The sequence below is a fragment of the Lactuca serriola genome, chromosome 1, assembly GCF_051521515.1.
Source record: "Lactuca serriola cultivar US96UC23 chromosome 1, Lser_US96UC23_V15, whole genome shotgun sequence".
In the NCBI taxonomy this organism is placed as follows: Eukaryota; Viridiplantae; Streptophyta; class Magnoliopsida; order Asterales; family Asteraceae; genus Lactuca; species Lactuca serriola.
Window position 1 is genome coordinate 207,546,168 of NC_136408.1, and position 23,407 is coordinate 207,569,574.

General features: G+C 50.8%; 70 non-coding genes across 70 annotated transcripts; all 70 read left to right on the forward strand.

The window, feature by feature from the left end:
* The first annotated feature begins 21 nt into the window (after positions 1 to 21).
* LOC145081929 (5S ribosomal RNA) lies at positions 22 to 140 on the forward strand. Its single transcript, XR_013696470.1, has one exon. It is a non-coding gene; the product is annotated as a 5S ribosomal RNA (ribosomal RNA).
* A 219-nt stretch (positions 141 to 359) lies between these two features.
* LOC145082750 (5S ribosomal RNA) lies at positions 360 to 478 on the forward strand. Its single transcript, XR_013697251.1, has one exon. It is a non-coding gene; the product is annotated as a 5S ribosomal RNA (ribosomal RNA).
* A 217-nt stretch (positions 479 to 695) lies between these two features.
* On the forward strand, positions 696 to 814 carry LOC145081930 (5S ribosomal RNA). Its single transcript, XR_013696471.1, has one exon. It is a non-coding gene; the product is annotated as a 5S ribosomal RNA (ribosomal RNA).
* Positions 815 to 1,032: 218 nt separating this feature from the next.
* Positions 1,033 to 1,151, forward strand: LOC145082751 (5S ribosomal RNA). Its single transcript, XR_013697252.1, has one exon. It is a non-coding gene; the product is annotated as a 5S ribosomal RNA (ribosomal RNA).
* Positions 1,152 to 1,368: 217 nt separating this feature from the next.
* LOC145081931 (5S ribosomal RNA) lies at positions 1,369 to 1,487 on the forward strand. The gene has a single exon (XR_013696472.1). It is a non-coding gene; the product is annotated as a 5S ribosomal RNA (ribosomal RNA).
* Positions 1,488 to 1,706: 219 nt separating this feature from the next.
* Positions 1,707 to 1,825, forward strand: LOC145081932 (5S ribosomal RNA). Its single transcript, XR_013696473.1, has one exon. It is a non-coding gene; the product is annotated as a 5S ribosomal RNA (ribosomal RNA).
* A 217-nt stretch (positions 1,826 to 2,042) lies between these two features.
* Positions 2,043 to 2,161, forward strand: LOC145081933 (5S ribosomal RNA). Its single transcript, XR_013696474.1, has one exon. It is a non-coding gene; the product is annotated as a 5S ribosomal RNA (ribosomal RNA).
* A 217-nt stretch (positions 2,162 to 2,378) lies between these two features.
* LOC145081934 (5S ribosomal RNA) lies at positions 2,379 to 2,497 on the forward strand. The gene has a single exon (XR_013696475.1). It is a non-coding gene; the product is annotated as a 5S ribosomal RNA (ribosomal RNA).
* Positions 2,498 to 2,714: 217 nt separating this feature from the next.
* Positions 2,715 to 2,833, forward strand: LOC145082752 (5S ribosomal RNA). The gene has a single exon (XR_013697253.1). It is a non-coding gene; the product is annotated as a 5S ribosomal RNA (ribosomal RNA).
* Positions 2,834 to 3,050: 217 nt separating this feature from the next.
* On the forward strand, positions 3,051 to 3,169 carry LOC145081935 (5S ribosomal RNA). The gene has a single exon (XR_013696476.1). It is a non-coding gene; the product is annotated as a 5S ribosomal RNA (ribosomal RNA).
* A 218-nt stretch (positions 3,170 to 3,387) lies between these two features.
* On the forward strand, positions 3,388 to 3,506 carry LOC145082753 (5S ribosomal RNA). The gene has a single exon (XR_013697254.1). It is a non-coding gene; the product is annotated as a 5S ribosomal RNA (ribosomal RNA).
* A 217-nt stretch (positions 3,507 to 3,723) lies between these two features.
* Positions 3,724 to 3,842, forward strand: LOC145081936 (5S ribosomal RNA). Its single transcript, XR_013696477.1, has one exon. It is a non-coding gene; the product is annotated as a 5S ribosomal RNA (ribosomal RNA).
* A 219-nt stretch (positions 3,843 to 4,061) lies between these two features.
* On the forward strand, positions 4,062 to 4,180 carry LOC145081937 (5S ribosomal RNA). Its single transcript, XR_013696478.1, has one exon. It is a non-coding gene; the product is annotated as a 5S ribosomal RNA (ribosomal RNA).
* Positions 4,181 to 4,397: 217 nt separating this feature from the next.
* On the forward strand, positions 4,398 to 4,516 carry LOC145081938 (5S ribosomal RNA). The gene has a single exon (XR_013696479.1). It is a non-coding gene; the product is annotated as a 5S ribosomal RNA (ribosomal RNA).
* Positions 4,517 to 4,733: 217 nt separating this feature from the next.
* On the forward strand, positions 4,734 to 4,852 carry LOC145081940 (5S ribosomal RNA). The gene has a single exon (XR_013696481.1). It is a non-coding gene; the product is annotated as a 5S ribosomal RNA (ribosomal RNA).
* A 217-nt stretch (positions 4,853 to 5,069) lies between these two features.
* Positions 5,070 to 5,188, forward strand: LOC145081941 (5S ribosomal RNA). Its single transcript, XR_013696482.1, has one exon. It is a non-coding gene; the product is annotated as a 5S ribosomal RNA (ribosomal RNA).
* Positions 5,189 to 5,405: 217 nt separating this feature from the next.
* On the forward strand, positions 5,406 to 5,524 carry LOC145081942 (5S ribosomal RNA). The gene has a single exon (XR_013696483.1). It is a non-coding gene; the product is annotated as a 5S ribosomal RNA (ribosomal RNA).
* Positions 5,525 to 5,741: 217 nt separating this feature from the next.
* LOC145081943 (5S ribosomal RNA) lies at positions 5,742 to 5,860 on the forward strand. Its single transcript, XR_013696484.1, has one exon. It is a non-coding gene; the product is annotated as a 5S ribosomal RNA (ribosomal RNA).
* Positions 5,861 to 6,077: 217 nt separating this feature from the next.
* Positions 6,078 to 6,196, forward strand: LOC145081944 (5S ribosomal RNA). The gene has a single exon (XR_013696485.1). It is a non-coding gene; the product is annotated as a 5S ribosomal RNA (ribosomal RNA).
* Positions 6,197 to 6,413: 217 nt separating this feature from the next.
* Positions 6,414 to 6,532, forward strand: LOC145081945 (5S ribosomal RNA). Its single transcript, XR_013696486.1, has one exon. It is a non-coding gene; the product is annotated as a 5S ribosomal RNA (ribosomal RNA).
* Positions 6,533 to 6,749: 217 nt separating this feature from the next.
* LOC145081946 (5S ribosomal RNA) lies at positions 6,750 to 6,868 on the forward strand. The gene has a single exon (XR_013696487.1). It is a non-coding gene; the product is annotated as a 5S ribosomal RNA (ribosomal RNA).
* Positions 6,869 to 7,085: 217 nt separating this feature from the next.
* LOC145081948 (5S ribosomal RNA) lies at positions 7,086 to 7,204 on the forward strand. Its single transcript, XR_013696488.1, has one exon. It is a non-coding gene; the product is annotated as a 5S ribosomal RNA (ribosomal RNA).
* Positions 7,205 to 7,421: 217 nt separating this feature from the next.
* LOC145081949 (5S ribosomal RNA) lies at positions 7,422 to 7,540 on the forward strand. The gene has a single exon (XR_013696489.1). It is a non-coding gene; the product is annotated as a 5S ribosomal RNA (ribosomal RNA).
* A 218-nt stretch (positions 7,541 to 7,758) lies between these two features.
* LOC145081950 (5S ribosomal RNA) lies at positions 7,759 to 7,877 on the forward strand. Its single transcript, XR_013696490.1, has one exon. It is a non-coding gene; the product is annotated as a 5S ribosomal RNA (ribosomal RNA).
* A 218-nt stretch (positions 7,878 to 8,095) lies between these two features.
* LOC145082841 (5S ribosomal RNA) lies at positions 8,096 to 8,214 on the forward strand. The gene has a single exon (XR_013697343.1). It is a non-coding gene; the product is annotated as a 5S ribosomal RNA (ribosomal RNA).
* A 218-nt stretch (positions 8,215 to 8,432) lies between these two features.
* LOC145081952 (5S ribosomal RNA) lies at positions 8,433 to 8,551 on the forward strand. Its single transcript, XR_013696492.1, has one exon. It is a non-coding gene; the product is annotated as a 5S ribosomal RNA (ribosomal RNA).
* A 217-nt stretch (positions 8,552 to 8,768) lies between these two features.
* LOC145081953 (5S ribosomal RNA) lies at positions 8,769 to 8,887 on the forward strand. The gene has a single exon (XR_013696493.1). It is a non-coding gene; the product is annotated as a 5S ribosomal RNA (ribosomal RNA).
* Positions 8,888 to 9,104: 217 nt separating this feature from the next.
* Positions 9,105 to 9,223, forward strand: LOC145081954 (5S ribosomal RNA). The gene has a single exon (XR_013696494.1). It is a non-coding gene; the product is annotated as a 5S ribosomal RNA (ribosomal RNA).
* A 218-nt stretch (positions 9,224 to 9,441) lies between these two features.
* Positions 9,442 to 9,560, forward strand: LOC145085029 (5S ribosomal RNA). Its single transcript, XR_013699445.1, has one exon. It is a non-coding gene; the product is annotated as a 5S ribosomal RNA (ribosomal RNA).
* A 217-nt stretch (positions 9,561 to 9,777) lies between these two features.
* On the forward strand, positions 9,778 to 9,896 carry LOC145081955 (5S ribosomal RNA). The gene has a single exon (XR_013696495.1). It is a non-coding gene; the product is annotated as a 5S ribosomal RNA (ribosomal RNA).
* Positions 9,897 to 10,113: 217 nt separating this feature from the next.
* LOC145081956 (5S ribosomal RNA) lies at positions 10,114 to 10,232 on the forward strand. Its single transcript, XR_013696496.1, has one exon. It is a non-coding gene; the product is annotated as a 5S ribosomal RNA (ribosomal RNA).
* A 218-nt stretch (positions 10,233 to 10,450) lies between these two features.
* Positions 10,451 to 10,569, forward strand: LOC145081957 (5S ribosomal RNA). Its single transcript, XR_013696497.1, has one exon. It is a non-coding gene; the product is annotated as a 5S ribosomal RNA (ribosomal RNA).
* Positions 10,570 to 10,787: 218 nt separating this feature from the next.
* LOC145082842 (5S ribosomal RNA) lies at positions 10,788 to 10,906 on the forward strand. Its single transcript, XR_013697344.1, has one exon. It is a non-coding gene; the product is annotated as a 5S ribosomal RNA (ribosomal RNA).
* A 218-nt stretch (positions 10,907 to 11,124) lies between these two features.
* Positions 11,125 to 11,243, forward strand: LOC145081958 (5S ribosomal RNA). The gene has a single exon (XR_013696498.1). It is a non-coding gene; the product is annotated as a 5S ribosomal RNA (ribosomal RNA).
* Positions 11,244 to 11,460: 217 nt separating this feature from the next.
* Positions 11,461 to 11,579, forward strand: LOC145081959 (5S ribosomal RNA). The gene has a single exon (XR_013696499.1). It is a non-coding gene; the product is annotated as a 5S ribosomal RNA (ribosomal RNA).
* Positions 11,580 to 11,796: 217 nt separating this feature from the next.
* LOC145081960 (5S ribosomal RNA) lies at positions 11,797 to 11,915 on the forward strand. Its single transcript, XR_013696500.1, has one exon. It is a non-coding gene; the product is annotated as a 5S ribosomal RNA (ribosomal RNA).
* Positions 11,916 to 12,133: 218 nt separating this feature from the next.
* Positions 12,134 to 12,252, forward strand: LOC145085030 (5S ribosomal RNA). Its single transcript, XR_013699447.1, has one exon. It is a non-coding gene; the product is annotated as a 5S ribosomal RNA (ribosomal RNA).
* Positions 12,253 to 12,469: 217 nt separating this feature from the next.
* Positions 12,470 to 12,588, forward strand: LOC145081961 (5S ribosomal RNA). Its single transcript, XR_013696501.1, has one exon. It is a non-coding gene; the product is annotated as a 5S ribosomal RNA (ribosomal RNA).
* A 217-nt stretch (positions 12,589 to 12,805) lies between these two features.
* LOC145081963 (5S ribosomal RNA) lies at positions 12,806 to 12,924 on the forward strand. The gene has a single exon (XR_013696503.1). It is a non-coding gene; the product is annotated as a 5S ribosomal RNA (ribosomal RNA).
* A 217-nt stretch (positions 12,925 to 13,141) lies between these two features.
* On the forward strand, positions 13,142 to 13,260 carry LOC145082843 (5S ribosomal RNA). Its single transcript, XR_013697345.1, has one exon. It is a non-coding gene; the product is annotated as a 5S ribosomal RNA (ribosomal RNA).
* Positions 13,261 to 13,478: 218 nt separating this feature from the next.
* On the forward strand, positions 13,479 to 13,597 carry LOC145081964 (5S ribosomal RNA). The gene has a single exon (XR_013696504.1). It is a non-coding gene; the product is annotated as a 5S ribosomal RNA (ribosomal RNA).
* A 217-nt stretch (positions 13,598 to 13,814) lies between these two features.
* Positions 13,815 to 13,933, forward strand: LOC145081965 (5S ribosomal RNA). Its single transcript, XR_013696505.1, has one exon. It is a non-coding gene; the product is annotated as a 5S ribosomal RNA (ribosomal RNA).
* A 217-nt stretch (positions 13,934 to 14,150) lies between these two features.
* LOC145081966 (5S ribosomal RNA) lies at positions 14,151 to 14,269 on the forward strand. The gene has a single exon (XR_013696506.1). It is a non-coding gene; the product is annotated as a 5S ribosomal RNA (ribosomal RNA).
* Positions 14,270 to 14,487: 218 nt separating this feature from the next.
* On the forward strand, positions 14,488 to 14,606 carry LOC145081967 (5S ribosomal RNA). Its single transcript, XR_013696507.1, has one exon. It is a non-coding gene; the product is annotated as a 5S ribosomal RNA (ribosomal RNA).
* Positions 14,607 to 14,824: 218 nt separating this feature from the next.
* LOC145082844 (5S ribosomal RNA) lies at positions 14,825 to 14,943 on the forward strand. The gene has a single exon (XR_013697346.1). It is a non-coding gene; the product is annotated as a 5S ribosomal RNA (ribosomal RNA).
* Positions 14,944 to 15,161: 218 nt separating this feature from the next.
* Positions 15,162 to 15,280, forward strand: LOC145081968 (5S ribosomal RNA). Its single transcript, XR_013696508.1, has one exon. It is a non-coding gene; the product is annotated as a 5S ribosomal RNA (ribosomal RNA).
* Positions 15,281 to 15,497: 217 nt separating this feature from the next.
* Positions 15,498 to 15,616, forward strand: LOC145081969 (5S ribosomal RNA). The gene has a single exon (XR_013696509.1). It is a non-coding gene; the product is annotated as a 5S ribosomal RNA (ribosomal RNA).
* Positions 15,617 to 15,833: 217 nt separating this feature from the next.
* Positions 15,834 to 15,952, forward strand: LOC145081970 (5S ribosomal RNA). The gene has a single exon (XR_013696510.1). It is a non-coding gene; the product is annotated as a 5S ribosomal RNA (ribosomal RNA).
* A 217-nt stretch (positions 15,953 to 16,169) lies between these two features.
* On the forward strand, positions 16,170 to 16,288 carry LOC145082845 (5S ribosomal RNA). The gene has a single exon (XR_013697347.1). It is a non-coding gene; the product is annotated as a 5S ribosomal RNA (ribosomal RNA).
* Positions 16,289 to 16,506: 218 nt separating this feature from the next.
* On the forward strand, positions 16,507 to 16,625 carry LOC145081971 (5S ribosomal RNA). Its single transcript, XR_013696511.1, has one exon. It is a non-coding gene; the product is annotated as a 5S ribosomal RNA (ribosomal RNA).
* Positions 16,626 to 16,842: 217 nt separating this feature from the next.
* Positions 16,843 to 16,961, forward strand: LOC145081972 (5S ribosomal RNA). The gene has a single exon (XR_013696512.1). It is a non-coding gene; the product is annotated as a 5S ribosomal RNA (ribosomal RNA).
* Positions 16,962 to 17,178: 217 nt separating this feature from the next.
* LOC145081974 (5S ribosomal RNA) lies at positions 17,179 to 17,297 on the forward strand. The gene has a single exon (XR_013696514.1). It is a non-coding gene; the product is annotated as a 5S ribosomal RNA (ribosomal RNA).
* A 217-nt stretch (positions 17,298 to 17,514) lies between these two features.
* Positions 17,515 to 17,633, forward strand: LOC145082754 (5S ribosomal RNA). The gene has a single exon (XR_013697255.1). It is a non-coding gene; the product is annotated as a 5S ribosomal RNA (ribosomal RNA).
* A 217-nt stretch (positions 17,634 to 17,850) lies between these two features.
* Positions 17,851 to 17,969, forward strand: LOC145081975 (5S ribosomal RNA). The gene has a single exon (XR_013696515.1). It is a non-coding gene; the product is annotated as a 5S ribosomal RNA (ribosomal RNA).
* A 217-nt stretch (positions 17,970 to 18,186) lies between these two features.
* Positions 18,187 to 18,305, forward strand: LOC145082756 (5S ribosomal RNA). The gene has a single exon (XR_013697257.1). It is a non-coding gene; the product is annotated as a 5S ribosomal RNA (ribosomal RNA).
* Positions 18,306 to 18,522: 217 nt separating this feature from the next.
* On the forward strand, positions 18,523 to 18,641 carry LOC145081976 (5S ribosomal RNA). The gene has a single exon (XR_013696516.1). It is a non-coding gene; the product is annotated as a 5S ribosomal RNA (ribosomal RNA).
* A 219-nt stretch (positions 18,642 to 18,860) lies between these two features.
* LOC145081977 (5S ribosomal RNA) lies at positions 18,861 to 18,979 on the forward strand. The gene has a single exon (XR_013696517.1). It is a non-coding gene; the product is annotated as a 5S ribosomal RNA (ribosomal RNA).
* Positions 18,980 to 19,196: 217 nt separating this feature from the next.
* On the forward strand, positions 19,197 to 19,315 carry LOC145081978 (5S ribosomal RNA). The gene has a single exon (XR_013696518.1). It is a non-coding gene; the product is annotated as a 5S ribosomal RNA (ribosomal RNA).
* Positions 19,316 to 19,532: 217 nt separating this feature from the next.
* LOC145081980 (5S ribosomal RNA) lies at positions 19,533 to 19,651 on the forward strand. Its single transcript, XR_013696520.1, has one exon. It is a non-coding gene; the product is annotated as a 5S ribosomal RNA (ribosomal RNA).
* Positions 19,652 to 19,868: 217 nt separating this feature from the next.
* On the forward strand, positions 19,869 to 19,987 carry LOC145081981 (5S ribosomal RNA). The gene has a single exon (XR_013696521.1). It is a non-coding gene; the product is annotated as a 5S ribosomal RNA (ribosomal RNA).
* A 217-nt stretch (positions 19,988 to 20,204) lies between these two features.
* Positions 20,205 to 20,323, forward strand: LOC145081982 (5S ribosomal RNA). Its single transcript, XR_013696522.1, has one exon. It is a non-coding gene; the product is annotated as a 5S ribosomal RNA (ribosomal RNA).
* A 216-nt stretch (positions 20,324 to 20,539) lies between these two features.
* On the forward strand, positions 20,540 to 20,658 carry LOC145081983 (5S ribosomal RNA). Its single transcript, XR_013696523.1, has one exon. It is a non-coding gene; the product is annotated as a 5S ribosomal RNA (ribosomal RNA).
* Positions 20,659 to 20,876: 218 nt separating this feature from the next.
* On the forward strand, positions 20,877 to 20,995 carry LOC145084861 (5S ribosomal RNA). The gene has a single exon (XR_013699287.1). It is a non-coding gene; the product is annotated as a 5S ribosomal RNA (ribosomal RNA).
* Positions 20,996 to 21,212: 217 nt separating this feature from the next.
* On the forward strand, positions 21,213 to 21,331 carry LOC145081984 (5S ribosomal RNA). Its single transcript, XR_013696524.1, has one exon. It is a non-coding gene; the product is annotated as a 5S ribosomal RNA (ribosomal RNA).
* Positions 21,332 to 21,548: 217 nt separating this feature from the next.
* On the forward strand, positions 21,549 to 21,667 carry LOC145081986 (5S ribosomal RNA). Its single transcript, XR_013696526.1, has one exon. It is a non-coding gene; the product is annotated as a 5S ribosomal RNA (ribosomal RNA).
* A 217-nt stretch (positions 21,668 to 21,884) lies between these two features.
* Positions 21,885 to 22,003, forward strand: LOC145082846 (5S ribosomal RNA). The gene has a single exon (XR_013697348.1). It is a non-coding gene; the product is annotated as a 5S ribosomal RNA (ribosomal RNA).
* Positions 22,004 to 22,221: 218 nt separating this feature from the next.
* Positions 22,222 to 22,340, forward strand: LOC145081987 (5S ribosomal RNA). The gene has a single exon (XR_013696527.1). It is a non-coding gene; the product is annotated as a 5S ribosomal RNA (ribosomal RNA).
* Positions 22,341 to 22,557: 217 nt separating this feature from the next.
* On the forward strand, positions 22,558 to 22,676 carry LOC145081988 (5S ribosomal RNA). The gene has a single exon (XR_013696528.1). It is a non-coding gene; the product is annotated as a 5S ribosomal RNA (ribosomal RNA).
* Positions 22,677 to 22,893: 217 nt separating this feature from the next.
* Positions 22,894 to 23,012, forward strand: LOC145081989 (5S ribosomal RNA). Its single transcript, XR_013696529.1, has one exon. It is a non-coding gene; the product is annotated as a 5S ribosomal RNA (ribosomal RNA).
* Positions 23,013 to 23,229: 217 nt separating this feature from the next.
* On the forward strand, positions 23,230 to 23,348 carry LOC145081990 (5S ribosomal RNA). The gene has a single exon (XR_013696530.1). It is a non-coding gene; the product is annotated as a 5S ribosomal RNA (ribosomal RNA).
* The last annotated feature ends 59 nt before the right edge of the window (positions 23,349 to 23,407 follow it).

A 23,407-nucleotide genomic window follows, 5' to 3' on the forward strand; every position in this document is an offset into this window, starting at 1 on the left:
AATAAGCATGGATAGTATTTCGGGTGCGATCATACCAGCACTAATGCACCGGATCCCATCAGAACTCCGCAGTTAAGCGTGCTTGGGCGAGAGTAGTACTAGGATGGGTGACCCCCTGGGAAGTCCTCGTGTTGCACCCCCTTTTTCGTTGCCCGTTTGCGTTTTTTTAGGTTTTAGGTGCGTTTTTTTTTTTCTTTCTTGCTATGTCTATGCTCGGGCGGCATCCGGTTCATCGTTGATTGTTTCCGCGTTTCCCGAACGGAGCCGATCCCTCACGTGGGTCCCACGCCTCGCGTTCGAAAGCAAACGACGTTCTGCGTCTTGTAAGACATAAAAACAATAAGCATGGATAGTATTTCGGGTGCGATCATACCAGCACTGATGCACCGGATCCCATCAGAACTCCGCAGTTAAGCGTGCTTGGGCGAGAGTAGTACTAGGATGGGTGACCCCCTGGGAAGTCCTCGTGTTGCACCCCCTTTTTCGTTGCCCGTTTGCGTTTTTTTAGGTTTTAGGTGCGTTTTTTTTTCTTTCTTGCTATGTCTATGCTCGGGCGGCATCCGGTTCATCGTTGATTGTTTCCGCGTTTCCCGAACGGAGCCGATCCCTCACGTGGGTCCCACGCCTCGCGTACGAAAGCAAACGACGTTCTGCGTCTAGTAAGACATAAAAACAATAAGCATGGATAGTATTTCGGGTGCGATCATACCAGCACTAATGCACCGGATCCCATCAGAACTCCGCAGTTAAGCGTGCTTGGGCGAGAGTAGTACTAGGATGGGTGACCCCCTGGGAAGTCCTCGTGTTGCACCCCCTTTTTCGTTGCCCGTTTGCGTTTTTTTAGGTTTTAGGTGCGTTTTTTTTTTTTTTCTTGCTATGTCTATGCTCGGGCGGCATCCGGTTCATCGTTGATTGTTTCCGCGTTTCCCGAACGGAGCCGATCCCTCACGTGGGTCCCACGCCTCGCGTTCGAAAGCAAACGACGTTCTGCGTCTTGTAAGACATAAAAACAATAAGCATGGATAGTATTTCGGGTGCGATCATACCAGCACTGATGCACCGGATCCCATCAGAACTCCGCAGTTAAGCGTGCTTGGGCGAGAGTAGTACTAGGATGGGTGACCCCCTGGGAAGTCCTCGTGTTGCACCCCCTTTTTCGTTGCCCGTTTGCGTTTTTTTAGGTTTTAGGTGCGTTTTTTTTTCTTTCTTGCTATGTCTATGCTCGGGCGGCATCCGGTTCATCGTTGATTGTTTCCGCGTTTCCCGAACGGAGCCGATCCCTCACGTGGGTCCCACGCCTCGCGTACGAAAGCAAACGACGTTCTGCGTCTTGTAAGACATAAAAACAATAAGCATGGATAGTATTTCGGGTGCGATCATACCAGCACTAATGCACCGGATCCCATCAGAACTCCGCAGTTAAGCGTGCTTGGGCGAGAGTAGTACTAGGATGGGTGACCCCCTGGGAAGTCCTCGTGTTGCACCCCCTTTTTCGTTGCCCGTTTGCGTTTTTTTAGGTTTTAGGTGCGTTTTTTTTTTTCTTTCTTGCTATGTCTATGCTCGGGCGGCATCCGGTTCATCGTTGATTGTTTCCGCGTTTCCCGAACGGAGCCGATCCCTCACGTGGGTCCCACGCCTCGCGTACGAAAGCAAACGACGTTCTGCGTCTTGTAAGACATAAAAACAATAAGCATGGATAGTATTTCGGGTGCGATCATACCAGCACTAATGCACCGGATCCCATCAGAACTCCGCAGTTAAGCGTGCTTGGGCGAGAGTAGTACTAGGATGGGTGACCCCCTGGGAAGTCCTCGTGTTGCACCCCCTTTTTCGTTGCCCGTTTGCGATTTTTTAGGTTTTAGGTGCGTTTTTTTTTCTTTCTTGCTATGTCTATGCTCGAGCGGCATCCGGTTCATCGTTGATTGTTTCCGCGTTTCCGGAACGGAGCCGATCCCTCACGTGCGTCCCACGCCTCGCGTACGAAAGCAAACGACGTTCTGCGTCTTGTAAGACATAAAAACAATAAGCATGGATAGTATTTCGGGTGCGATCATACCAGCACTAATGCACCGGATCCCATCAGAACTCCGCAGTTAAGCGTGCTTGGGCGAGAGTAGTACTAGGATGGGTGACCCCCTGGGAAGTCCTCGTGTTGCACCCCCTTTTTCGTTGCCCGTTTGCGTTTTTTTAGGTTTTAGGTGCGTTTTTTTTTTCTTTCTTGCTATGTCTATGCTCGGGCGGCATCCGGTTCATCGTTGATTGTTTCCGCGTTTCCCGAACGGAGCCGATCCTCACGTGGGTCCCACGCCTCGCGTTCGAAAGCAAACGACGTTCTGCGTCTTGTAAGACATAAAAACAATAAGCATGGATAGTATTTCGGGTGCGATCATACCAGCACTAATGCACCGGATCCCATCAGAACTCCGCAGTTAAGCGTGCTTGGGCGAGAGTAGTACTAGGATGGGTGACCCCCTGGGAAGTCCTCGTGTTGCACCCCCTTTTTCGTTGCCCGTTTGCGTTTTTTTAGGTTTTAGGTGCGTTTTTTTTTCTTTCTTGCTATGTCTATGCTCGGGCGGCATCCGGTTCATCGTTGATTGTTTCCGCGTTTCCCGAACGGAGCCGATCCCTCACGTGGGTCCCACGCCTCGCGTTCGAAAGCAAACGACGTTCTGCGTCTTGTAAGACATAAAAACAATAAGCATGGATAGTATTTCGGGTGCGATCATACCAGCACTGATGCACCGGATCCCATCAGAACTCCGCAGTTAAGCGTGCTTGGGCGAGAGTAGTACTAGGATGGGTGACCCCCTGGGAAGTCCTCGTGTTGCACCCCCTTTTTCGTTGCCCGTTTGCGTTTTTTTAGGTTTTAGGTGCGTTTTTTTTTCTTTCTTGCTATGTCTATGCTCGGGCGGCATCCGGTTCATCGTTGATTGTTTCCGCGTTTCCCGAACGGAGCCGATCCCTCACGTGGGTCCCACGCCTCGCGTACGAAAGCAAACGACGTTCTGCGTCTTGTAAGACATAAAAACAATAAGCATGGATAGTATTTCGGGTGCGATCATACCAGCACTAATGCACCGGATCCCATCAGAACTCCGCAGTTAAGCGTGCTTGGGCGAGAGTAGTACTAGGATGGGTGACCCCCTGGGAAGTCCTCGTGTTGCACCCCCTTTTTCGTTGCCCGTTTGCGTTTTTTTAGGTTTTAGGTGCGTTTTTTTTTTTTTTCTTGCTATGTCTATGCTCGGGCGGCATCCGGTTCATCGTTGATTGTTTCCGCGTTTCCCGAACGGAGCCGATCCCTCACGTGGGTCCCACGCCTCGCGTTCGAAAGCAAACGACGTTCTGCGTCTTGTAAGACATAAAAACAATAAGCATGGATAGTATTTCGGGTGCGATCATACCAGCACTGATGCACCGGATCCCATCAGAACTCCGCAGTTAAGCGTGCTTGGGCGAGAGTAGTACTAGGATGGGTGACCCCCTGGGAAGTCCTCGTGTTGCACCCCCTTTTTCGTTGCCCGTTTGCGTTTTTTTAGGTTTTAGGTGCGTTTTTTTTTCTTTCTTGCTATGTCTATGCTCGGGCGGCATCCGGTTCATCGTTGATTGTTTCCGCGTTTCCCGAACGGAGCCGATCCCTCACGTGGGTCCCACGCCTCGCGTACGAAAGCAAACGACGTTCTGCGTCTTGTAAGACATAAAAACAATAAGCATGGATAGTATTTCGGGTGCGATCATACCAGCACTAATGCACCGGATCCCATCAGAACTCCGCAGTTAAGCGTGCTTGGGCGAGAGTAGTACTAGGATGGGTGACCCCCTGGGAAGTCCTCGTGTTGCACCCCCTTTTTCGTTGCCCGTTTGCGTTTTTTTAGGTTTTAGGTGCGTTTTTTTTTTTCTTTCTTGCTATGTTTATGCTCGGGCGGCATCCGGTTCATCGTTGATTGTTTCCGCGTTTCCCGAACGGAGCCGATCCCTCACGTGGGTCCCACGCCTCGCGTACGAAAGCAAACGACGTTCTGCGTCTTGTAAGACATAAAAACAATAAGCATGGATAGTATTTCGGGTGCGATCATACCAGCACTAATGCACCGGATCCCATCAGAACTCCGCAGTTAAGCGTGCTTGGGCGAGAGTAGTACTAGGATGGGTGACCCCCTGGGAAGTCCTCGTGTTGCACCCCCTTTTTCGTTGCCCGTTTGCGATTTTTTAGGTTTTAGGTGCGTTTTTTTTTCTTTCTTGCTATGTCTATGCTCGGGCGGCATCCGGTTCATCGTTGATTGTTTCCGCGTTTCCGGAACGGAGCCGATCCCTCACGTGCGTCCCACGCCTCGCGTACGAAAGCAAACGACGTTCTGCGTCTTGTAAGACATAAAAACAATAAGCATGGATAGTATTTCGGGTGCGATCATACCAGCACTAATGCACCGGATCCCATCAGAACTCCGCAGTTAAGCGTGCTTGGGCGAGAGTAGTACTAGGATGGGTGACCCCCTGGGAAGTCCTCGTGTTGCACCCCCTTTTTCGTTGCCCGTTTGCGTTTTTTTAGGTTTTAGGTGCGTTTTTTTTTTCTTTCTTGCTATGTCTATGCTCGGGCGGCATCCGGTTCATCGTTGATTGTTTCCGCGTTTCCCGAACGGAGCCGATCCTCACGTGGGTCCCACGCCTCGCGTTCGAAAGCAAACGACGTTCTGCGTCTTGTAAGACATAAAAACAATAAGCATGGATAGTATTTCGGGTGCGATCATACCAGCACTAATGCACCGGATCCCATCAGAACTCCGCAGTTAAGCGTGCTTGGGCGAGAGTAGTACTAGGATGGGTGACCCCCTGGGAAGTCCTCGTGTTGCACCCCCTTTTTCGTTGCCCGTTTGCGTTTTTTTAGGTTTTAGGTGCGTTTTTTTTTCTTTCTTGCTATGTCTATGCTCGGGCGGCATCCGGTTCATCGTTGATTGTTTCCGCGTTTCCCGAACGGAGCCGATCCCTCACGTGGGTCCCACGCCTCGCGTACGAAAGCAAACGACGTTCTGCGTCTTGTAAGACATAAAAACAATAAGCATGGATAGTATTTCGGGTGCGATCATACCAGCACTAATGCACCGGATCCCATCAGAACTCCGCAGTTAAGCGTGCTTGGGCGAGAGTAGTACTAGGATGGGTGACCCCCTGGGAAGTCCTCGTGTTGCACCCCCTTTTTCGTTGCCCGTTTGCGATTTTTTAGGTTTTAGGTGCGTTTTTTTTTCTTTCTTGCTATGTCTATGCTCGGGCGGCATCCGGTTCATCGTTGATTGTTTCCGCGTTTCCGGAACGGAGCCGATCCCTCACGTGCGTCCCACGCCTCGCGTACGAAAGCAAACGACGTTCTGCGTCTTGTAAGACATAAAAACAATAAGCATGGATAGTATTTCGGGTGCGATCATACCAGCACTAATGCACCGGATCCCATCAGAACTCCGCAGTTAAGCGTGCTTGGGCGAGAGTAGTACTAGGATGGGTGACCCCCTGGGAAGTCCTCGTGTTGCACCCCCTTTTTCGTTGCCCGTTTGCGTTTTTTTAGGTTTTAGGTGCGTTTTTTTTTTCTTTCTTGCTATGTCTATGCTCGGGCGGCATCCGGTTCATCGTTGATTGTTTCCGCGTTTCCCGAACGGAGCCGATCCTCACGTGGGTCCCACGCCTCGCGTTCGAAAGCAAACGACGTTCTGCGTCTTGTAAGACATAAAAACAATAAGCATGGATAGTATTTCGGGTGCGATCATACCAGCACTAATGCACCGGATCCCATCAGAACTCCGCAGTTAAGCGTGCTTGGGCGAGAGTAGTACTAGGATGGGTGACCCCCTGGGAAGTCCTCGTGTTGCACCCCCTTTTTCGTTGCCCGTTTGCGTTTTTTTAGGTTTTAGGTGCGTTTTTTTTTCTTTCTTGCTATGTCTATGCTCGGGCGGCATCCGGTTCATCGTTGATTGTTTCCGCGTTTCCCGAACGGAGCCGATCCCTCACGTGGGTCCCACGCCTCGCGTACGAAAGCAAACGACGTTCTGCGTCTTGTAAGACATAAAAACAATAAGCATGGATAGTATTTCGGGTGCGATCATACCAGCACTAATGCACCGGATCCCATCAGAACTCCGCAGTTAAGCGTGCTTGGGCGAGAGTAGTACTAGGATGGGTGACCCCCTGGGAAGTCCTCGTGTTGCACCCCCTTTTTCGTTGCCCGTTTGCGATTTTTTAGGTTTTAGGTGCGTTTTTTTTTCTTTCTTGCTATGTCTATGCTCGGGCGGCATCCGGTTCATCGTTGATTGTTTCCGCGTTTCCGGAACGGAGCCGATCCCTCACGTGCGTCCCACGCCTCGCGTACGAAAGCAAACGACGTTCTGCGTCTTGTAAGACATAAAAACAATAAGCATGGATAGTATTTCGGGTGCGATCATACCAGCACTAATGCACCGGATCCCATCAGAACTCCGCAGTTAAGCGTGCTTGGGCGAGAGTAGTACTAGGATGGGTGACCCCCTGGGAAGTCCTCGTGTTGCACCCCCTTTTTCGTTGCCCGTTTGCGTTTTTTTAGGTTTTAGGTGCGTTTTTTTTTTCTTTCTTGCTATGTCTATGCTCGGGCGGCATCCGGTTCATCGTTGATTGTTTCCGCGTTTCCCGAACGGAGCCGATCCTCACGTGGGTCCCACGCCTCGCGTTCGAAAGCAAACGACGTTCTGCGTCTTGTAAGACATAAAAACAATAAGCATGGATAGTATTTCGGGTGCGATCATACCAGCACTAATGCACCGGATCCCATCAGAACTCCGCAGTTAAGCGTGCTTGGGCGAGAGTAGTACTAGGATGGGTGACCCCCTGGGAAGTCCTCGTGTTGCACCCCCTTTTTCGTTGCCCGTTTGCGTTTTTTTAGGTTTTAGGTGCGTTTTTTTTTCTTTCTTGCTATGTCTATGCTCGGGCGGCATCCGGTTCATCGTTGATTGTTTCCGCGTTTCCCGAACGGAGCCGATCCCTCACGTGGGTCCCACGCCTCGCGTACGAAAGCAAACGACGTTCTGCGTCTTGTAAGACATAAAAACAATAAGCATGGATAGTATTTCGGGTGCGATCATACCAGCACTAATGCACCGGATCCCATCAGAACTCCGCAGTTAAGCGTGCTTGGGCGAGAGTAGTACTAGGATGGGTGACCCCCTGGGAAGTCCTCGTGTTGCACCCCCTTTTTCGTTGCCCGTTTGCGTTTTTTTAGGTTTTAGGTGCGTTTTTTTTTCTTTCTTGCTATGTCTATGCTCGGGCGGCATCCGGTTCATCGTTGATTGTTTCCGCGTTTCCCGAACGGAGCCGATCCCTCACGTGGGTCCCACGCCTCGCGTACGAAAGCAAACGACGTTCTGCGTCTTGTAAGACATAAAAACAATAAGCATGGATAGTATTTCGGGTGCGATCATACCAGCACTAATGCACCGGATCCCATCAGAACTCCGCAGTTAAGCGTGCTTGGGCGAGAGTAGTACTAGGATGGGTGACCCCCTGGGAAGTCCTCGTGTTGCACCCCCTTTTTCGTTGCCCGTTTGCGTTTTTTTAGGTTTTAGGTGCGTTTTTTTTTTCTTTCTTGCTATGTCTATGCTCGGGCGGCATCCGGTTCATCGTTGATTGTTTCCGCGTTTCCCGAACGGAGCCGATCCCTCACGTGGGTCCCACGCCTCGCGTACGAAAGCAAACGACGTTCTGCGTCTTGTAAGACATAAAAACAATAAGCATGGATAGTATTTCGGGTGCGATCATACCAGCACTAATGCACCGGATCCCATCAGAACTCCGCAGTTAAGCGTGCTTGGGCGAGAGTAGTACTAGGATGGGTGACCCCCTGGGAAGTCCTCGTGTTGCACCCCCTTTTTCGTTGCCCGTTTGCGTTTTTTTAGGTTTTAGGTGCGTTTTTTTTTTCTTTCTTGCTATGTCTATGCTCGGGCGGCATCCGGTTCATCGTTGATTGTTTCCGCGTTTCCCGAACGGAGCCGATCCCTCACGTGGGTCCCACGCCTCGCGTTCGAAAGCAAACGACGTTCTGCGTCTTGTAAGACATAAAAAAAATAAGCATGGATAGTATTTCGGGTGCGATCATACCGGCACTAATGCACCGGATCCCATCAGAACTCCGCAGTTAAGCGTGCTTGGGCGAGAGTAGTACTAGGATGGGTGACCCCCTGGGAAGTCCTCGTGTTGCACCCCCTTTTTCGTTGCCCGTTTGCGTTTTTTTAGGTTTTAGGTGCGTTTTTTTTTTCTTTCTTGCTATGTCTATGCTCGGGCGGCATCCGGTTCATCGTTGATTGTTTCCGCGTTTCCCGAACGGAGCCGATCCCTCACGTGGGTCCCACGCCTCGCGTACGAAAGCAAACGACGTTCTGCGTCTTGTAAGACATAAAAACAATAAGCATGGATAGTATTTCGGGTGCGATCATACCAGCACTAATGCACCGGATCCCATCAGAACTCCGCAGTTAAGCGTGCTTGGGCGAGAGTAGTACTAGGATGGGTGACCCCCTGGGAAGTCCTCGTGTTGCACCCCCTTTTTCGTTGCCCGTTTGCGTTTTTTTAGGTTTTAGGTCCGTTTTTTTTTCTTTCTTGCTATGTCTATGCTCGGGCGGCATCCGGTTCATCGTTGATTGTTTCCGCGTTTCCCGAACGGAGCCGATCCCTCACGTGGGTCCCACGCCTCGCGTACGAAAGCAAACGACGTTCTGCGTCTTGTAAGACATAAAAACAATAAGCATGGATAGTATTTCGGGTGCGATCATACCAGCACTAATGCACCGGATCCCATCAGAACTCCGCAGTTAAGCGTGCTTGGGCGAGAGTAGTACTAGGATGGGTGACCCCCTGGGAAGTCCTCGTGTTGCACCCCCTTTTTCGTTGCCCGTTTGCGTTTTTTTAGGTTTTAGGTGCGTTTTTTTTTCTTTCTTGCTATGTCTATGCTCGGGCGGCATCCGGTTCATCGTTGATTGTTTCCGCGTTTCCCGAACGGAGCCGATCCCTCACGTGGGTCCCACGCCTCGCGTACGAAAGCAAACGACGTTCTGCGTCTTGTAAGACATAAAAACAATAAGCATGGATAGTATTTCGGGTGCGATCATACCAGCACTAATGCACCGGATCCCATCAGAACTCCGCAGTTAAGCGTGCTTGGGCGAGAGTAGTACTAGGATGGGTGACCCCCTGGGAAGTCCTCGTGTTGCACCCCCTTTTTCGTTGCCCGTTTGCGTTTTTTTAGGTTTTAGGTGCGTTTTTTTTTTCTTTCTTGCTATGTCTATGCTCGGGCGGCATCCGGTTCATCGTTGATTGTTTCCGCGTTTCCCGAACGGAGCCGATCCCTCACGTGGGTCCGACGCCTCGCGTTCGAAAGCAAACGACGTTCTGCGTCTTGTAAGACATAAAAACAATAATCATGGATAGTATTTCGGGTGCGATCATACCAGCACTAATGCACCGGATCCCATCAGAACTCCGCAGTTAAGCGTGCTTGGGCGAGAGTAGTACTAGGATGGGTGACCCCCTGGGAAGTCCGCTTGTTGCACCCCCTTTTTCGTTGCCCGTTTGCGTTTTTTTAGGTTTTAGGTGCGTTTTTTTTTCTTTCTTGCTATGTCTATGCTCGGGCGGCATCCGGTTCATCGTTGATTGTTTCCGCGTTTCCCGAACGGAGCCGATCCCTCACGTGGGTCCCACGCCTCGCGTACGAAAGCAAACGACGTTCTGCGTCTTGTAAGACATAAAAACAATAAGCATGGATAGTATTTCGGGTGCGATCATACCAGCACTAATGCACCGGATCCCATCAGAACTCCGCAGTTAAGCGTGCTTGGGCGAGAGTAGTACTAGGATGGGTGACCCCCTGGGAAGTCCTCGTGTTGCACCCCCTTTTTCGTTGCCCGTTTGCGTTTTTTTAGGTTTTAGGTGCGTTTTTTTTTCTTTCTTGCTATGTCTATGCTCGGGCGGCATCCGGTTCATCGTTGATTGTTTCCGCGTTTCCCGAACGGAGCCGATCCCTCACGTGGGTCCCACGCCTCGCGTACGAAAGCAAACGACGTTCTGCGTCTTGTAAGACATAAAAACAATAAGCATGGATAGTATTTCGGGTGCGATCATACCAGCACTAATGCACCGGATCCCATCAGAACTCCGCAGTTAAGCGTGCTTGGGCGAGAGTAGTACTAGGATGGGTGACCCCCTGGGAAGTCCTCGTGTTGCACCCCCTTTTTCGTTGCCCGTTTGCGTTTTTTTAGGTTTTAGGTGCGTTTTTTTTTTCTTTCTTGCTATGTCTATGCTCGGGCGGCATCCGGTTCATCGTTGATTGTTTCCGCGTTTCCCGAACGGAGCCGATCCCTCACGTGGGTCCCACGCCTCGCGTACGAAAGCAAACGACGTTCTGCGTCTTGTAAGACATAAAAACAATAAGCATGGATAGTATTTCGGGTGCGATCATACCAGCACTAATGCACCGGATCCCATCAGAACTCCGCAGTTAAGCGTGCTTGGGCGAGAGTAGTACTAGGATGGGTGACCCCCTGGGAAGTCCTCGTGTTGCACCCCCTTTTTCGTTGCCCGTTTGCGTTTTTTTAGGTTTTAGGTGCGTTTTTTTTTTCTTTCTTGCTATGTCTATGCTCGGGCGGCATCCGGTTCATCGTTGATTGTTTCCGCGTTTCCCGAACGGAGCCGATCCCTCACGTGGGTCCCACGCCTCGCGTTCGAAAGCAAACGACGTTCTGCGTCTTGTAAGACATAAAAAAAATAAGCATGGATAGTATTTCGGGTGCGATCATACCGGCACTAATGCACCGGATCCCATCAGAACTCCGCAGTTAAGCGTGCTTGGGCGAGAGTAGTACTAGGATGGGTGACCCCCTGGGAAGTCCTCGTGTTGCACCCCCTTTTTCGTTGCCCGTTTGCGTTTTTTTAGGTTTTAGGTGCGTTTTTTTTTTCTTTCTTGCTATGTCTATGCTCGGGCGGCATCCGGTTCATCGTTGATTGTTTCCGCGTTTCCCGAACGGAGCCGATCCCTCACGTGGGTCCCACGCCTCGCGTACGAAAGCAAACGACGTTCTGCGTCTTGTAAGACATAAAAACAATAAGCATGGATAGTATTTCGGGTGCGATCATACCAGCACTAATGCACCGGATCCCATCAGAACTCCGCAGTTAAGCGTGCTTGGGCGAGAGTAGTACTAGGATGGGTGACCCCCTGGGAAGTCCTCGTGTTGCACCCCCTTTTTCGTTGCCCGTTTGCGTTTTTTTAGGTTTTAGGTCCGTTTTTTTTTCTTTCTTGCTATGTCTATGCTCGGGCGGCATCCGGTTCATCGTTGATTGTTTCCGCGTTTCCCGAACGGAGCCGATCCCTCACGTGGGTCCCACGCCTCGCGTACGAAAGCAAACGACGTTCTGCGTCTTGTAAGACATAAAAACAATAAGCATGGATAGTATTTCGGGTGCGATCATACCAGCACTAATGCACCGGATCCCATCAGAACTCCGCAGTTAAGCGTGCTTGGGCGAGAGTAGTACTAGGATGGGTGACCCCCTGGGAAGTCCTCGTGTTGCACCCCCTTTTTCGTTGCCCGTTTGCGTTTTTTTAGGTTTTAGGTGCGTTTTTTTTTCTTTCTTGCTATGTCTATGCTCGGGCGGCATCCGGTTCATCGTTGATTGTTTCCGCGTTTCCCGAACGGAGCCGATCCCTCACGTGGGTCCCACGCCTCGCGTACGAAAGCAAACGACGTTCTGCGTCTTGTAAGACATAAAAACAATAAGCATGGATAGTATTTCGGGTGCGATCATACCAGCACTAATGCACCGGATCCCATCAGAACTCCGCAGTTAAGCGTGCTTGGGCGAGAGTAGTACTAGGATGGGTGACCCCCTGGGAAGTCCTCGTGTTGCACCCCCTTTTTCGTTGCCCGTTTGCGTTTTTTTAGGTTTTAGGTGCGTTTTTTTTTTCTTTCTTGCTATGTCTATGCTCGGGCGGCATCCGGTTCATCGTTGATTGTTTCCGCGTTTCCCGAACGGAGCCGATCCCTCACGTGGGTCCGACGCCTCGCGTTCGAAAGCAAACGACGTTCTGCGTCTTGTAAGACATAAAAACAATAATCATGGATAGTATTTCGGGTGCGATCATACCAGCACTAATGCACCGGATCCCATCAGAACTCCGCAGTTAAGCGTGCTTGGGCGAGAGTAGTACTAGGATGGGTGACCCCCTGGGAAGTCCGCTTGTTGCACCCCCTTTTTCGTTGCCCGTTTGCGTTTTTTTAGGTTTTAGGTGCGTTTTTTTTTCTTTCTTGCTATGTCTATGCTCGGGCGGCATCCGGTTCATCGTTGATTGTTTCCGCGTTTCCCGAACGGAGCCGATCCCTCACGTGGGTCCCACGCCTCGCGTACGAAAGCAAACGACGTTCTGCGTCTTGTAAGACATAAAAACAATAAGCATGGATAGTATTTCGGGTGCGATCATACCAGCACTAATGCACCGGATCCCATCAGAACTCCGCAGTTAAGCGTGCTTGGGCGAGAGTAGTACTAGGATGGGTGACCCCCTGGGAAGTCCTCGTGTTGCACCCCCTTTTTCGTTGCCCGTTTGCGTTTTTTTAGGTTTTAGGTGCGTTTTTTTTTCTTTCTTGCTATGTCTATGCTCGGGCGGCATCCGGTTCATCGTTGATTGTTTCCGCGTTTCCCGAACGGAGCCGATCCCTCACGTGGGTCCCACGCCTCGCGTACGAAAGCAAACGACGTTCTGCGTCTTGTAAGACATAAAAACAATAAGCATGGATAGTATTTCGGGTGCGATCATACCAGCACTAATGCACCGGATCCCATCAGAACTCCGCAGTTAAGCGTGCTTGGGCGAGAGTAGTACTAGGATGGGTGACCCCCTGGGAAGTCCTCGTGTTGCACCCCCTTTTTCGTTGCCCGTTTGCGTTTTTTTAGGTTTTAGGTGCGTTTTTTTTTCTTTCTTGCTATGTCTATGCTCGGGCGGCATCCGGTTCATCGTTGATTGTTTCCGCGTTTCCCGAACGGAGCCGATCCCTCACGTGGGTCCCACGCCTCGCGTTCGAAAGCAAACGACGTTCTGCGTCTTGTAAGACATAAAAAAAATAAGCATGGATAGTATTTCGGGTGCGATCATACCGGCACTAATGCACCGGATCCCATCAGAACTCCGCAGTTAAGCGTGCTTGGGCGAGAGTAGTACTAGGATGGGTGACCCCCTGGGAAGTCCTCGTGTTGCACCCCCTTTTTCGTTGCCCGTTTGCGTTTTTTTAGGTTTTAGGTGCGTTTTTTTTTTCTTTCTTGCTATGTCTATGCTCGGGCGGCATCCGGTTCATCGTTGATTGTTTCCGCGTTTCCCGAACGGAGCCGATCCCTCACGTGGGTCCCACGCCTCGCGTTCGAAAGCAAACGACGTTCTGCGTCTTGTAAGACATAAAAACAATAAGCATGGATAGTATTTCGGGTGCGATCATACCAGCACTAATGCACCGGATCCCATCAGAACTCCGCAGTTAAGCGTGCTTGGGCGAGAGTAGTACTAGGATGGGTGACCCCCTGGGAAGTCCTCGTGTTGCACCCCCTTTTTCGTTGCCCGTTTGCGTTTTTTTAGGTTTTAGGTGCGTTTTTTTTTCTTTCTTGCTATGTCTATGCTCGGGCGGCATCCGGTTCATCGTTGATTGTTCCCGCGTTTCCCGAACGGAGCCGATCCCTCACGTGGGTACCACGCCTCGCGTACGAAAGCAAACGACGTTCTGCGTCTTGTAAGACATAAAAACAATAAGCATGGATAGTATTTCGGGTGCGATCATACCAGCACTAATGCACCGGATCCCATCAGAACTCCGCAGTTAAGCGTGCTTGGGCGAGAGTAGTACTAGGATGGGTGACCCCCTGGGAAGTCCTCGTGTTGCACCCCCTTTTTCGTTGCCCGTTTGCGTTTTTTTAGGTTTTAGGTGCGTTTTTTTTTCTTTCTTGCTATGTCTATGCTCGGGCGGCATCCGGTTCATCGTTGATTGTTTCCGCGTTTCCCGAACGGAGCCGATCCCTCACGTGGGTCCCACGCCTCGCGTACGAAAGCAAACGACGTTCTGCGTCTTGTAAGACATAAAAACAATAAGCATGGATAGTATTTCGGGTGCGATCATACCAGCACTAATGCACCGGATCCCATCAGAACTCCGCAGTTAAGCGTGCTTGGGCGAGAGTAGTACTAGGATGGGTGACCCCCTGGGAAGTCCTCGTGTTGCACCCCCTTTTTCGTTGCCCGTTTGCGTTTTTTTAGGTTTTAGGTGCGTTTTTTTTTTCTTTCTTGCTATGTCTATGCTCGGGCGGCATCCGGTTCATCGTTGATTGTTTCCGCGTTTCCCGAACGGAGCCGATCCCTCACGTGGGTCCCACGCCTCGCGTACGAAAGCAAACGACGTTCTGCGTCTTGTAAGACATAAAAACAATAAGCATGGATAGTATTTCGGGTGCGATCATACCAGCACTAATGCACCGGATCCCATCAGAACTCCGCAGTTAAGCGTGCTTGGGCGAGAGTAGTACTAGGATGGGTGACCCCCTGGGAAGTCCTCGTGTTGCACCCCCTTTTTCGTTGCCCGTTTGCGTTTTTTTAGGTTTTAGGTGCGTTTTTTTTTTCTTTCTTGCTATGTCTATGCTCGGGCGGCATCCGGTTCATCGTTGATTGTTTCCGCGTTTCCCGAACGGAGCCGATCCCTCACGTGGGTCCCACGCCTCGCGTTCGAAAGCAAACGACGTTCTGCGTCTTGTAAGACATAAAAAAAATAAGCATGGATAGTATTTCGGGTGCGATCATACCGGCACTAATGCACCGGATCCCATCAGAACTCCGCAGTTAAGCGTGCTTGGGCGAGAGTAGTACTAGGATGGGTGACCCCCTGGGAAGTCCTCGTGTTGCACCCCCTTTTTCGTTGCCCGTTTGCGTTTTTTTAGGTTTTAGGTGCGTTTTTTTTTTCTTTCTTGCTATGTCTATGCTCGGGCGGCATCCGGTTCATCGTTGATTGTTTCCGCGTTTCCCGAACGGAGCCGATCCCTCACGTGGGTCCCACGCCTCGCGTACGAAAGCAAACGACGTTCTGCGTCTTGTAAGACATAAAAACAATAAGCATGGATAGTATTTCGGGTGCGATCATACCAGCACTAATGCACCGGATCCCATCAGAACTCCGCAGTTAAGCGTGCTTGGGCGAGAGTAGTACTAGGATGGGTGACCCCCTGGGAAGTCCTCGTGTTGCACCCCCTTTTTCGTTGCCCGTTTGCGTTTTTTTAGGTTTTAGGTGCGTTTTTTTTTCTTTCTTGCTATGTCTATGCTCGGGCGGCATCCGGTTCATCGTTGATTGTTTCCGCGTTTCCCGAACGGAGCCGATCCCTCACGTGGGTCCCACGCCTCGCGTACGAAAGCAAACGACGTTCTGCGTCTTGTAAGACATAAAAACAATAAGCATGGATAGTATTTCGGGTGCGATCATACCAGCACTAATGCACCGGATCCCATCAGAACTCCGCAGTTAAGCGTGCTTGGGCGAGAGTAGTACTAGGATGGGTGACCCCCTGGGAAGTCCTCGTGTTGCACCCCCTTTTTCGTTGCCCGTTTGCGTTTTTTTAGGTTTTAGGTGCGTTTTTTTTTCTTTCTTGCTATGTCTATGCTCGGGCGGCATCCGGTTCATCGTTGATTGTTTCCGCGTTTCCCGAACGGAGCCGATCCCTCACGTGGGTCCCACGCCTCGCGTACGAAAGCAAACGACGTTCTGCGTCTTGTAAGACATAAAAACAATAAGCATGGATAGTATTTCGGGTGCGATCATACCAGCACTAATGCACCGGATCCCATCAGAACTCCGCAGTTAAGCGTGCTTGGGCGAGAGTAGTACTAGGATGGGTGACCCCCTGGGAAGTCCTCGTGTTGCACCCCCTTTTTCGTTGCCCGTTTGCGTTTTTTTAGGTTTTAGGTGCGTTTTTTTTTCTTTCTTGCTATGTCTATGCTCGGGCGGCATCCGGTTCATCGTTGATTGTTTCCGCGTTTCCCGAACGGAGCCGATCCCTCACGTGGGTCCCACGCCTCGCGTTCGAAAGCAAACGACGTTCTGCGTCTTGTAAGACATAAAAAAAATAAGCATGGATAGTATTTCGGGTGCGATCATACCGGCACTAATGCACCGGATCCCATCAGAACTCCGCAGTTAAGCGTGCTTGGGCGAGAGTAGTACTAGGATGGGTGACCCCCTGGGAAGTCCTCGTGTTGCACCCCCTTTTTCGTTGCCCGTTTGCGTTTTTTTAGGTTTTAGGTGCGTTTTTTTTTTCTTTCTTGCTATGTCTATGCTCGGGCGGCATCCGGTTCATCGTTGATTGTTTCCGCGTTTCCCGAACGGAGCCGATCCCTCACGTGGGTCCCACGCCTCGCGTTCGAAAGCAAACGACGTTCTGCGTCTTGTAAGACATAAAAACAATAAGCATGGATAGTATTTCGGGTGCGATCATACCAGCACTAATGCACCGGATCCCATCAGAACTCCGCAGTTAAGCGTGCTTGGGCGAGAGTAGTACTAGGATGGGTGACCCCCTGGGAAGTCCTCGTGTTGCACCCCCTTTTTCGTTGCCCGTTTGCGTTTTTTTAGGTTTTAGGTGCGTTTTTTTTTCTTTCTTGCTATGTCTATGCTCGGGCGGCATCCGGTTCATCGTTGATTGTTCCCGCGTTTCCCGAACGGAGCCGATCCCTCACGTGGGTACCACGCCTCGCGTACGAAAGCAAACGACGTTCTGCGTCTTGTAAGACATAAAAACAATAAGCATGGATAGTATTTCGGGTGCGATCATACCAGCACTAATGCACCGGATCCCATCAGAACTCCGCAGTTAAGCGTGCTTGGGCGAGAGTAGTACTAGGATGGGTGACCCCCTGGGAAGTCCTCGTGTTGCACCCCCTTTTTCGTTGCCCGTTTGCGTTTTTTTAGGTTTTAGGTGCGTTTTTTTTTTCTTTCTTGCTATGTCTATGCTCGGGCGGCATCCGGTTCATCGTTGATTGTTTCCGCGTTTCCCGAACGGAGCCGATCCTCACGTGGGTCCCACGCCTCGCGTTCGAAAGCAAACGACGTTCTGCGTCTTGTAAGACATAAAAACAATAAGCATGGATAGTATTTCGGGTGCGATCATACCAGCACTAATGCACCGGATCCCATCAGAACTCCGCAGTTAAGCGTGCTTGGGCGAGAGTAGTACTAGGATGGGTGACCCCCTGGGAAGTCCTCGTGTTGCACCCCCTTTTTCGTTGCCCGTTTGCGTTTTTTTAGGTTTTAGGTGCGTTTTTTTTTCTTTCTTGCTATGTCTATGCTCGGGCGGCATCCGGTTCATCGTTGATTGTTTCCGCGTTTCCCGAACGGAGCCGATCCCTCACGTGGGTCCCACGCCTCGCGTTCGAAAGCAAACGACGTTCTGCGTCTTGTAAGACATAAAAACAATAAGCATGGATAGTATTTCGGGTGCGATCATACCAGCACTGATGCACCGGATCCCATCAGAACTCCGCAGTTAAGCGTGCTTGGGCGAGAGTAGTACTAGGATGGGTGACCCCCTGGGAAGTCCTCGTGTTGCACCCCCTTTTTCGTTGCCCGTTTGCGTTTTTTTAGGTTTTAGGTGCGTTTTTTTTTCTTTCTTGCTATGTCTATGCTCGGGCGGCATCCGGTTCATCGTTGATTGTTTCCGCGTTTCCCGAACGGAGCCGATCCCTCACGTGGGTCCCACGCCTCGCGTACGAAAGCAAACGACGTTCTGCGTCTTGTAAGACATAAAAACAATAAGCATGGATAGTATTTCGGGTGCGATCATACCAGCACTAATGCACCGGATCCCATCAGAACTCCGCAGTTAAGCGTGCTTGGGCGAGAGTAGTACTAGGATGGGTGACCCCCTGGGAAGTCCTCGTGTTGCACCCCCTTTTTCGTTGCCCGTTTGCGTTTTTTTAGGTTTTAGGTGCGTTTTTTTTTTTTTCTTGCTATGTCTATGCTCGGGCGGCATCCGGTTCATCGTTGATTGTTTCCGCGTTTCCCGAACGGAGCCGATCCCTCACGTGGGTCCCACGCCTCGCGTTCGAAAGCAAACGACGTTCTGCGTCTTGTAAGACATAAAAACAATAAGCATGGATAGTATTTCGGGTGCGATCATACCAGCACTGATGCACCGGATCCCATCAGAACTCCGCAGTTAAGCGTGCTTGGGCGAGAGTAGTACTAGGATGGGTGACCCCCTGGGAAGTCCTCGTGTTGCACCCCCTTTTTCGTTGCCCGTTTGCGTTTTTTTAGGTTTTAGGTGCGTTTTTTTTTCTTTCTTGCTATGTCTATGCTCGGGCGGCATCCGGTTCATCGTTGATTGTTTCCGCGTTTCCCGAACGGAGCCGATCCCTCACGTGGGTCCCACGCCTCGCGTACGAAAGCAAACGACGTTCTGCGTCTTGTAAGACATAAAAACAATAAGCATGGATAGTATTTCGGGTGCGATCATACCAGCACTAATGCACCGGATCCCATCAGAACTCCGCAGTTAAGCGTGCTTGGGCGAGAGTAGTACTAGGATGGGTGACCCCCTGGGAAGTCCTCGTGTTGCACCCCCTTTTTCGTTGCCCGTTTGCGTTTTTTTAGGTTTTAGGTGCGTTTTTTTTTTTCTTTCTTGCTATGTCTATGCTCGGGCGGCATCCGGTTCATCGTTGATTGTTTCCGCGTTTCCCGAACGGAGCCGATCCCTCACGTGGGTCCCACGCCTCGCGTACGAAAGCAAACGACGTTCTGCGTCTTGTAAGACATAAAAACAATAAGCATGGATAGTATTTCGGGTGCGATCATACCAGCACTAATGCACCGGATCCCATCAGAACTCCGCAGTTAAGCGTGCTTGGGCGAGAGTAGTACTAGGATGGGTGACCCCCTGGGAAGTCCTCGTGTTGCACCCCCTTTTTCGTTGCCCGTTTGCGATTTTTTAGGTTTTAGGTGCGTTTTTTTTTCTTTCTTGCTATGTCTATGCTCGGGCGGCATCCGGTTCATCGTTGATTGTTTCCGCGTTTCCGGAACGGAGCCGATCCCTCACGTGCGTCCCACGCCTCGCGTACGAAAGCAAACGACGTTCTGCGTCTTGTAAGACATAAAAACAATAAGCATGGATAGTATTTCGGGTGCGATCATACCAGCACTAATGCACCGGATCCCATCAGAACTCCGCAGTTAAGCGTGCTTGGGCGAGAGTAGTACTAGGATGGGTGACCCCCTGGGAAGTCCTCGTGTTGCACCCCCTTTTTCGTTGCCCGTTTGCGTTTTTTTAGGTTTTAGGTGCGTTTTTTTTTTCTTTCTTGCTATGTCTATGCTCGGGCGGCATCCGGTTCATCGTTGATTGTTTCCGCGTTTCCCGAACGGAGCCGATCCTCACGTGGGTCCCACGCCTCGCGTTCGAAAGCAAACGACGTTCTGCGTCTTGTAAGACATAAAAACAATAAGCATGGATAGTATTTCGGGTGCGATCATACCAGCACTAATGCACCGGATCCCATCAGAACTCCGCAGTTAAGCGTGCTTGGGCGAGAGTAGTACTAGGATGGGTGACCCCCTGGGAAGTCCTCGTGTTGCACCCCCTTTTTCGTTGCCCGTTTGCGTTTTTTTAGGTTTTAGGTGCGTTTTTTTTTCTTTCTTGCTATGTCTATGCTCGGGCGGCATCCGGTTCATCGTTGATTGTTTCCGCGTTTCCCGAACGGAGCCGATCCCTCACGTGGGTCCCACGCCTCGCGTACGAAAGCAAACGACGTTCTGCGTCTTGTAAGACATAAAAACAATAAGCATGGATAGTATTTCGGGTGCGATCATACCAGCACTAATGCACCGGATCCCATCAGAACTCCGCAGTTAAGCGTGCTTGGGCGAGAGTAGTACTAGGATGGGTGACCCCCTGGGAAGTCCTCGTGTTGCACCCCCTTTTTCGTTGCCCGTTTGCGATTTTTTAGGTTTTAGGTGCGTTTTTTTTTCTTTCTTGCTATGTCTATGCTCGGGCGGCATCCGGTTCATCGTTGATTGTTTCCGCGTTTCCGGAACGGAGCCGATCCCTCACGTGCGTCCCACGCCTCGCGTACGAAAGCAAACGACGTTCTGCGTCTTGTAAGACATAAAAACAATAAGCATGGATAGTATTTCGGGTGCGATCATACCAGCACTAATGCACCGGATCCCATCAGAACTCCGCAGTTAAGCGTGCTTGGGCGAGAGTAGTACTAGGATGGGTGACCCCCTGGGAAGTCCTCGTGTTGCACCCCCTTTTTCGTTGCCCGTTTGCGTTTTTTTAGGTTTTAGGTGCGTTTTTTTTTCTTTCTTGCTATGTCTATGCTCGGGCGGCATCCGGTTCATCGTTGATTGTTTCCGCGTTTCCCGAACGGAGCCGATCCTCACGTGGGTCCCACGCCTCGCGTTCGAAAGCAAACGACGTTCTGCGTCTTGTAAGACATAAAAACAATAAGCATGGATAGTATTTCGGGTGCGATCATACCAGCACTAATGCACCGGATCCCATCAGAACTCCGCAGTTAAGCGTGCTTGGGCGAGAGTAGTACTAGGATGGGTGACCCCCTGGGAAGTCCTCGTGTTGCACCCCCTTTTTCGTTGCCCGTTTGCGTTTTTTTAGGTTTTAGGTGCGTTTTTTTTTTCTTTCTTGCTATGTCTATGCTCGGGCGGCATCCGGTTCATCGTTGATTGTTTCCGCGTTTCCCGAACGGAGCCGATCCCTCACGTGGGTCCGACGCCTCGCGTTCGAAAGCAAACGACGTTCTGCGTCTTGTAAGACATAAAAACAATAATCATGGATAGTATTTCGGGTGCGATCATACCAGCACTAATGCACCGGATCCCATCAGAACTCCGCAGTTAAGCGTGCTTGGGCGAGAGTAGTACTAGGATGGGTGACCCCCTGGGAAGTCCTCTTGTTGCACCCCCTTTTTCGTTGCCCGTTTGCGTTTTTTTAGGTTTTAGGTGCGTTTTTTTTTCTTTCTTGCTATGTCTATGCTCGGGCGGCATCCGGTTCATCGTTGATTGTTTCCGCGTTTCCCGAACGGAGCCGATCCCTCACGTGGGTCCCACGCCTCGCGTACGAAAGCAAACGACGTTCTGCGTCTTGTAAGACATAAAAACAATAAGCATGGATAGTATTTCGGGTGCGATCATACCAGCACTAATGCACCGGATCCCATCAGAACTCCGCAGTTAAGCGTGCTTGGGCGAGAGTAGTACTAGGATGGGTGACCCCCTGGGAAGTCCTCGTGTTGCACCCCCTTTTTCGTTGCCCGTTTGCGTTTTTTTAGGTTTTAGGTGCGTTTTTTTTTCTTTCTTGCTATGTCTATGCTCGGGCGGCATCCGGTTCATCGTTGATTGTTTCCGCGTTTCCCGAACGGAGCCGATCCCTCACGTGGGTCCCACGCCTCGCGTACGAAAGCAAACGACGTTCTGCGTCTTGTAAGACATAAAAACAATAAGCATGGATAGTATTTCGGGTGCGATCATACCAGCACTAATGCACCGGATCCCATCAGAACTCCGCAGTTAAGCGTGCTTGGGCGAGAGTAGTACTAGGATGGGTGACCCCCTGGGAAGTCCTCGTGTTGCACCCCCTTTTTCGTTGCCCGTTTGCGTTTTTTTAGGTTTTAGGTGCGTTTTTTTTTCTTTCTTGCTATGTCTATGCTCGGGCGGCATCCGGTTCATCGTTGATTGTTTCCGCGTTTCCCGAACGGAGCCGATCCCTCACGTGGGTCCCACGCCTCGCGTTCGAAAGCAAACGACGTTCTGCGTCTTGTAAGACATAAAAAAAATAAGCATGGATAGTATTTCGGGTGCGATCATACCGGCACTAATGCACCGGATCCCATCAGAACTCCGCAGTTAAGCGTGCTTGGGCGAGAGTAGTACTAGGATGGGTGACCCCCTGGGAAGTCCTCGTGTTGCACCCCCTTTTTCGTTGCCCGTTTGCGTTTTTTTAGGTTTTAGGTGCGTTTTTTTTTTCTTTCTTGCTATGTCTATGCTCGGGCGGCATCCGGTTCATCGTTGATTGTTTCCGCGTTTCCCGAACGGAGCCGATCCCTCACGTGGGTCCCACGCCTCGCGTTCGAAAGCAAACGACGTTCTGCGTCTTGTAAGACATAAAAACAATAAGCATGGATAGTATTTCGGGTGCGATCATACCAGCACTAATGCACCGGATCCCATCAGAACTCCGCAGTTAAGCGTGCTTGGGCGAGAGTAGTACTAGGATGGGTGACCCCCTGGGAAGTCCTCGTGTTGCACCCCCTTTTTCGTTGCCCGTTTGCGTTTTTTTAGGTTTTAGGTGCGTTTTTTTTTCTTTCTTGCTATGTCTATGCTCGGGCGGCATCCGGTTCATCGTTGATTGTTTCCGCGTTTCCCGAACGGAGCCGATCCCTCACGTGGGTCCCACGCCTCGCGTACGAAAGCAAACGACGTTCTGCGTCTTGTAAGACATAAAAACAATAAGCATGGATAGTATTTCGGGTGCGATCATACCAGCACTAATGCACCGGATCCCATCAGAACTCCGCAGTTAAGCGTGCTTGGGCGAGAGTAGTACTAGGATGGGTGACCCCCTGGGAAGTCCTCGTGTTGCACCCCCTTTTTCGTTGCCCGTTTGCGATTTTTTAGGTTTTAGGTGCGTTTTTTTTTCTTTCTTGCTATGTCTATGCTCGGGCGGCATCCGGTTCATCGTTGATTGTTTCCGCGTTTCCGGAACGGAGCCGATCCCTCACGTGCGTCCCACGCCTCGCGTACGAAAGCAAACGACGTTCTGCGTCTTGTAAGACATAAAAACAATAAGCATGGATAGTATTTCGGGTGCGATCATACCAGCACTAATGCACCGGATCCCATCAGAACTCCGCAGTTAAGCGTGCTTGGGCGAGAGTAGTACTAGGATGGGTGACCCCCTGGGAAGTCCTCGTGTTGCACCCCCTTTTTCGTTGCCCGTTTGCGTTTTTTTAGGTTTTAGGTGCGTTTTTTTTTCTTTCTTGCTATGTCTATGCTCGGGCGGCATCCGGTTCATCGTTGATTGTTTCCGCGTTTCCCGAACGGAGCCGATCCCTCACGTGGGTCCCACGCCTCGCGTACGAAAGCAAACGACGTTCTGCGTCTTGTAAGACATAAAAACAATAAGCATGGATAGTATTTCGGGTGCGATCATACCAGCACTAATGCACCGGATCCCATCAGAACTCCGCAGTTAAGCGTGCTTGGGCGAGAGTAGTACTAGGATGGGTGACCCCCTGGGAAGTCCTCGTGTTGCACCCCCTTTTTCGTTGCCCGTTTGCGTTTTTTTAGGTTTTAGGTGCGTTTTTTTTTTTTTCTTG